The following is a 6,000-nucleotide window of genomic DNA, read 5'->3' on the forward strand; positions in this document are numbered from 1 at the left end:
TTAAGATGAGATAGATTATGGTGTATTTTCTATAGTGTTATTTCTTTATAAATCATAAGAATTGTTAAGATTAATACTATTAATGATTCAGATAATTGTGGTGAGGTTGGTTTTAAATCATATAAGTAATTATCCTAATTTTTGCCTTGTACATTATATTTGGAGGATATAGTCCATGAATGCACTCAACAAACATTTATTCAGCACCCACATGTGGAAGGCATTATTTGGTTGGTTTTATACACTGGGATAGGTCAGTGAACAAAATTCACATAATTATTTGCCTTTATGGAATTTCTTTCTAGTGGGAGATAGTCAATTAATCATAAACTAAAAAAAAAAGAAGTAAATTGAAGTGTATGTTTTAATGTGAAGGATTCTATAGGGGAAAATTCTCAACTGATATTTGGTTGATTTTGTTAAACTCTTCTATCTGCAGTCTACGTATGGTTGCAATTCAACAGTCATCTGAAAAAATCAGACTCCAAGTAAATGCTTCATTATTCTCAGGTTTGACGAAGGAGTCACTCATGACATGGACAAGTGAGTGTATACTCAACACAAATGTTGATTGGTATTTTCATTTACATTAATGAGTAAGATAAAAGTGAAATAATGAAGACATTGGTTGCAACTTTATTCATTCTTCAATCATGCCAGTGAATTTTTTTTTCTGAATCGAATAATAGTTTTTGAATACTGGAAGAATATTTTCTCATTTTGTAGGTAAATTCATAATATAATAGCTATAACATGATCCACTTTAAATGGGATCTTAATTATTAACATTTTCCGTCACTTTAAATCTAGACAATCAATGGAACAATGCGTCAACCCTTGGTTTGATGGTTTCCACGGTATAAATACTCACAGCACGGCCAGTTTCAAGGTATCAATGTGATGTCACTGAACATGGAAATGAAAAAAGATGCACAGAATCTATCATTATATAACATTTTCATTATACAGATAAAATAGATGTGATAACCTCAAGAGCTTAGTTAATAGTAAAATATGGTAAATAGATATAATTGGAAGTGATAAGCTTTAAGTATGTTCTTACCTTTGTTTTTAATATATTTTTTCAATTGTAAGCTTATATAATGTAATTTTTTAATAGTGGCTGTGTTAAAAAACTAGTTGGCAAAATTCCTCACAATTTAACACTTCATTCTTGCTATCCAGCACTAGAAGCGCCAGTAACCACTGGATATGACCTCAAATAAGAGAACTCTTCCTTCCCACATGTCTTTTGATTGATATCTTAAACACAGAACCTGCACTTGTTAGAAAACACATTTTATCCTATGTGCCATGATGTACATTGCTACATAGAAGAATAAACTGACTCCTGCTTCCTAAATTCTACTATACTTTTAGATTGTTTTCTTTAAATGAAAAGAAATCAGGCAATTCTTTTCTTTTTTGTTTGTTTTCATTTTTTCAGCCACCAGCTATGGAGAAATAACCATGTACACTAAAGTATACATATATGTCTATTTTTTCCCCCCAAATCATTTTCCAGTTTGCAGGGTTAGGTACTCCATGACAGAGTACATAAGAGCACAGCAGAAAACATCACAAAAGCTGGTTCCACCAATCCTCTTTGCTGTCCTTTTACATGCATAGCATTTTTCTCTCAGGAACCAACTCAGGATTACAAGTCCTGGATAGCGCACAGTTTGCTTTGTCTTCCTTTAGGTTTCCTAAAGTTGCCTTGCAAAAATATTCATAGTCTATCACCCATTTTAGTTCCATTTATAGTTCTGAATATCCTACTTACTCCTAATTTTTAAAAATTATTTCAATCAGACACTAATATATCTATAGTAAATTCTTGAACCATCAGCACCACTTATTGTCGTTAGTTTTCTGATGACTGTTTTTTGGAGCATATAAAAGCTTATTTTTGGTTACTTCTAACCATTTTGGACATGAACCCAAATTTTTGTCCAAGACAGTACTGCAGAAAATCCTAGGAAAAGAAATAGCAAATTAACCAGATATTTTTCAGAGCAGCTCTATTCTCAACTGAAACAGGTGTCTTATTCCTGAAGATATTTATTGAATGACAAGTGATTTTGCTGCTTTAAGACCTCAACTTTTCCAACAATTTACTTCTGGAAAGTTTTTTTTCTTTAAAGATTTTATTTATTTATTTTTAGAGAGAGAGGAAGGGATGGAGTAAGGGAGAGAGACATCAGGTGTGGTTGCCTCTTACAATCCCCCAACTGGGGACCTGGCCCACAACCCAGGCATGTGCCCTGACTGGGAATCAAACCAGTGACCCTTTGGTTTGCAGGCTGGTGCTCAGTCCACTGAGCCACACCAGACAGGTACTTCTGGAAAGTTTTTATTCTAACCATGTGACCTATGTGACTAAGCATATGAGTCATTGATATTGAAGTAATGGTACATTAATTATATCCCATGTAATGAATTTATTGGGCAGAAAAACAAATTGGAAGCATGGAGTTTTATGCTTGTTCAGAATGTTTACAGATGACATACTGCAAGCTAATCAGTTATAAGCATGCTTTCTCTCTCTCTCTTTTTTTTTTTGCTATTTCCAATGTTAAGAATTTATGACATTCTACTTTAAACTTATGAATAAACATAATATATGGAAATTTGACAAACTGAAAGTTCTTAGTTTAGGACAACAAATAAATCTGGTTTTTCCAAATAACTGTTCTTCTTCTTTTTTCCAAGTGATGCTTGCAGTGGGACTTTCTGAGGCAAAATATATTTTTAGGCTTATTAAATTGTTTTGACATTCTACTTAATGAAAATGAGACAGGCATTTGTTGGACCCAGAAAATGGATTTATAATTTCAATGATTCCGGTGGCATATGGAATTTTAATTTGATAATCATGTAACTAATTGGGATTCTAAGTAGAGTTTGTGGTAACTTTGATGACAATGAGATTGTAGATAAGAAAAATCTGTTAACTCTAGGATTTTTAAAATCAAGAAGGAGGGTGGAGGGGGGAGAGAGGGGGGTTCTGCTGAGGTGGGGTGGAGGGATGGGGAAAAAAGGCATACAACTGTAGTTGAAAAACAATAAATATTAAAAAAAAGAGGGAGAGAGAGAGAAAAAAAAAACTAACCAAAAAACCAAAAGGATTACAATAACTGTCCTCTACCCCTTCCTTAATCTTCTTTCTGTGTAGGTCATGTGATGAGTGTTGTATGGTGAAATGATAGTGAGGCTGTTGTACACAGGCTGTCTAAGAAATGCCCTTTACAGATAAGTAATATTCTCTCCTTTGCCCCTTCTTCCTGTGGCCTGAAATGTGATGTGTCCAGGCTTACCCTCTGTCTAGGATAACGAGATGACAAATGACCATGGGACCTGAAACGAAGCGCTGTGGAGTAACAGGAGAGAGCCTGCTCGTGGAGGCAGTGGAGCTACCATACCAGGTCGCTCATCTGTGGGCTTCCCTCTCTGGCTCTTTCCTCTCATAATTGAACATAATTGTAAAGAATACACATACATTAGCATTAGTTCATTTAATCCATACAAACAAGGTAGGTACTATTACAACATTAGCATCATCAATTTACAGATGAGAAAGAGTTGCAGAGACAAATGAAGTAAACTTGCCTGAGCTTAGCTATCTCTGTATGGAGTTGAAGAAGGATTTGAACCCAGGCATCTTCTTTTTCTAGGGCCTCCGAACCATTGCTCTATATGAGAAACAAATAAGAAAATCCAACTCAGAATATCTGATAAGAGCAGTGAACCTCTATGGTACTAAGAAAGTGACAGATACAATTCCTCATAATTTTAATGGAACTTTGCAAAATATCACCTAGTTACCTTTGATGCCAATGTGAGAAATTGAGCCTTGATGATACCAAGGATTTAGAAAGACTTCAATATTGTGCAAAGTGCTAGGGCCAGTCTTTAAAATATACAAGAAAAATGGTTGTCATCGAAGTGATTCAAATACTGTGTTTAGCAAGGGGTCATAGGAGAAATTAAAAACTCTTAGTCCTGGATGTTCAGGGTATTCTCATTCCTGAAAGTTCTTAATAGGATGGCTTGGTTTTTAGAGCATAACAGTTGGTAATGAGATGATCGATAGCTAAATGAAAACATCTGGTCAAAATGCTAAGCTGTTTGATACCAGTTCAAAAAGGTTAGACGTTACATTCCTGGATGAAAAATATATTATTTGTTTCAAATGCACCCTCTGCCCTAGTCAGATTGATTGCTTTTGTTTTAATGGCTGCTTTTATACTTGGGGTTAATCCCTTATTAAATTATGTCCAATTAACTCATTTCTCCAGATCACTCAGAGCCCAGTTTCAATCCTGCTTTTTCCACAGAGGATTTTCCTGAGTAGCCTGGCCCAGCATTTTATGTGTCCTCTCTGGAATTAGATGCTGCTCTATTAGCTTCACTGTTTTCATGCATTGTATCGCTTAATTAGCAACCCCCTTCAATGGACTCCTAGCATGTCTTCAAATGCCCAGACTGCTAGGGCTGTGCATTACACGTTCTTCCTCTTTTTCTCCTCCTCCTCCTCCTCTTCCTGCTCCTTCTTTTTTATGGGTTAACATATGGCTTCACATGTTAGCCAGGTATTTTTTGCTTCTAGATATGATCAGTTTAAATCTCAGCTGATTCCATGTCTTTGAAACTCAGATATCTCAGGATTCCTACTTCTTTCCATGGAGTTTTGCTCTCATGTTGTTCTACCTTTGACAAATACGTGTGCTTATCCTTTATCATTTTCTTCAGTTTTGATAAAAAATATTATTTATGCCACAGATTTTGTGAATTAGTGATACGAACTGAAGATGCAGGAGCAGGGTCCCTGTGCATCACTCAGTTACCCAGCAGCCGGCCAGCATGCTCACACCTTTCACTTCTTTTCCTCCCCACCTCCATCCCGATTAGCACCCCCAGCTCTAACTTCTCTCTTTTGAACAGAATTTTAGTTCTTTTTGGCTCCTGAGAAAAACGTGCACACCCAAATCCATCAAAGTGCAGCAGAACAAGAACTTCAAATTACCAGAATCCATGTTCTTTAGAAAGTACTTGAATGATAAAACGGCTGTTTTTTCTTTTTTCCTTGTAGGCTTACCCACCTGTGTAAGCTGTGTCCTAGCTCAGTACCAAGAGATGTGCCATCTCAGGCTATGGTTAGGGATGCCCTAGGTAAATACCTGAATCACTTACTACATTTGACATTCTGGAAAAATAAAAGTACACATTCAGTTTGGTTCAGTTTAATAAATATTCTCAAGGCCATGTTATTTATTAGGCACTGGGCATGCAAAAATAATAAGAGAAAGTCCTTGACTTTAAAGATTTCCATCTAGGGGAAAAGGCTGATACATTAACAGATCCTATGAATATAGTATAGTGAAAATAAATTTAATAAATTAGATGAAATGATAAAGTTCCAATAGGGGACTGAATCAAATGTGAAGGTTAGTTTTTCTTCTATGAGGGTAGAACAGAGCTGAGTTTTGAAGAAAGAACAGCAGTTAACTAAGCAAATAAAGGTTGAGAGTGGGGAATAAAGGGCATTCTAGGCAACTGGAAGCCAATTCACACAAACATGGAGATCCAAGGAAACATTCGGTATGTGTGGAACACTACAACAAATTTAGTATTTCAGGGGTATAAGGTTAAGGGGAATGCTGGGAGATAAACCTGGACTTAAGTAATAAAATACATATGCTATTCTATGCAACGGAGCTCAAACTTTATCTTAAAGGCAATGGTAAGCCACAGGAGACTTTCAGGAATATGTGTGTGGGTCATGATCAAAGATGCCTTTTAGATATATAGCTCTGAGAAAGACAGATTGGAAGGAGGCAATGCAAGGAGGGGCTATGGCAGTCACTGAGATGAGAAGTGGTAAGCGGTAAGTTAGAGAATTAAACTTAGGCCCAGTCACGGAATACAAGTCCAGACAGACCGTGTTCTGTGAATCTCAGCAGGTGCACCATTTGCAATGTGCAGTGGGCACAGCTGCAG

The sequence above is a fragment of the Desmodus rotundus genome, chromosome 5, assembly GCF_022682495.2.
Source record: "Desmodus rotundus isolate HL8 chromosome 5, HLdesRot8A.1, whole genome shotgun sequence".
NCBI lineage: Eukaryota > Metazoa > Chordata > Mammalia > Chiroptera > Phyllostomidae > Desmodus > Desmodus rotundus.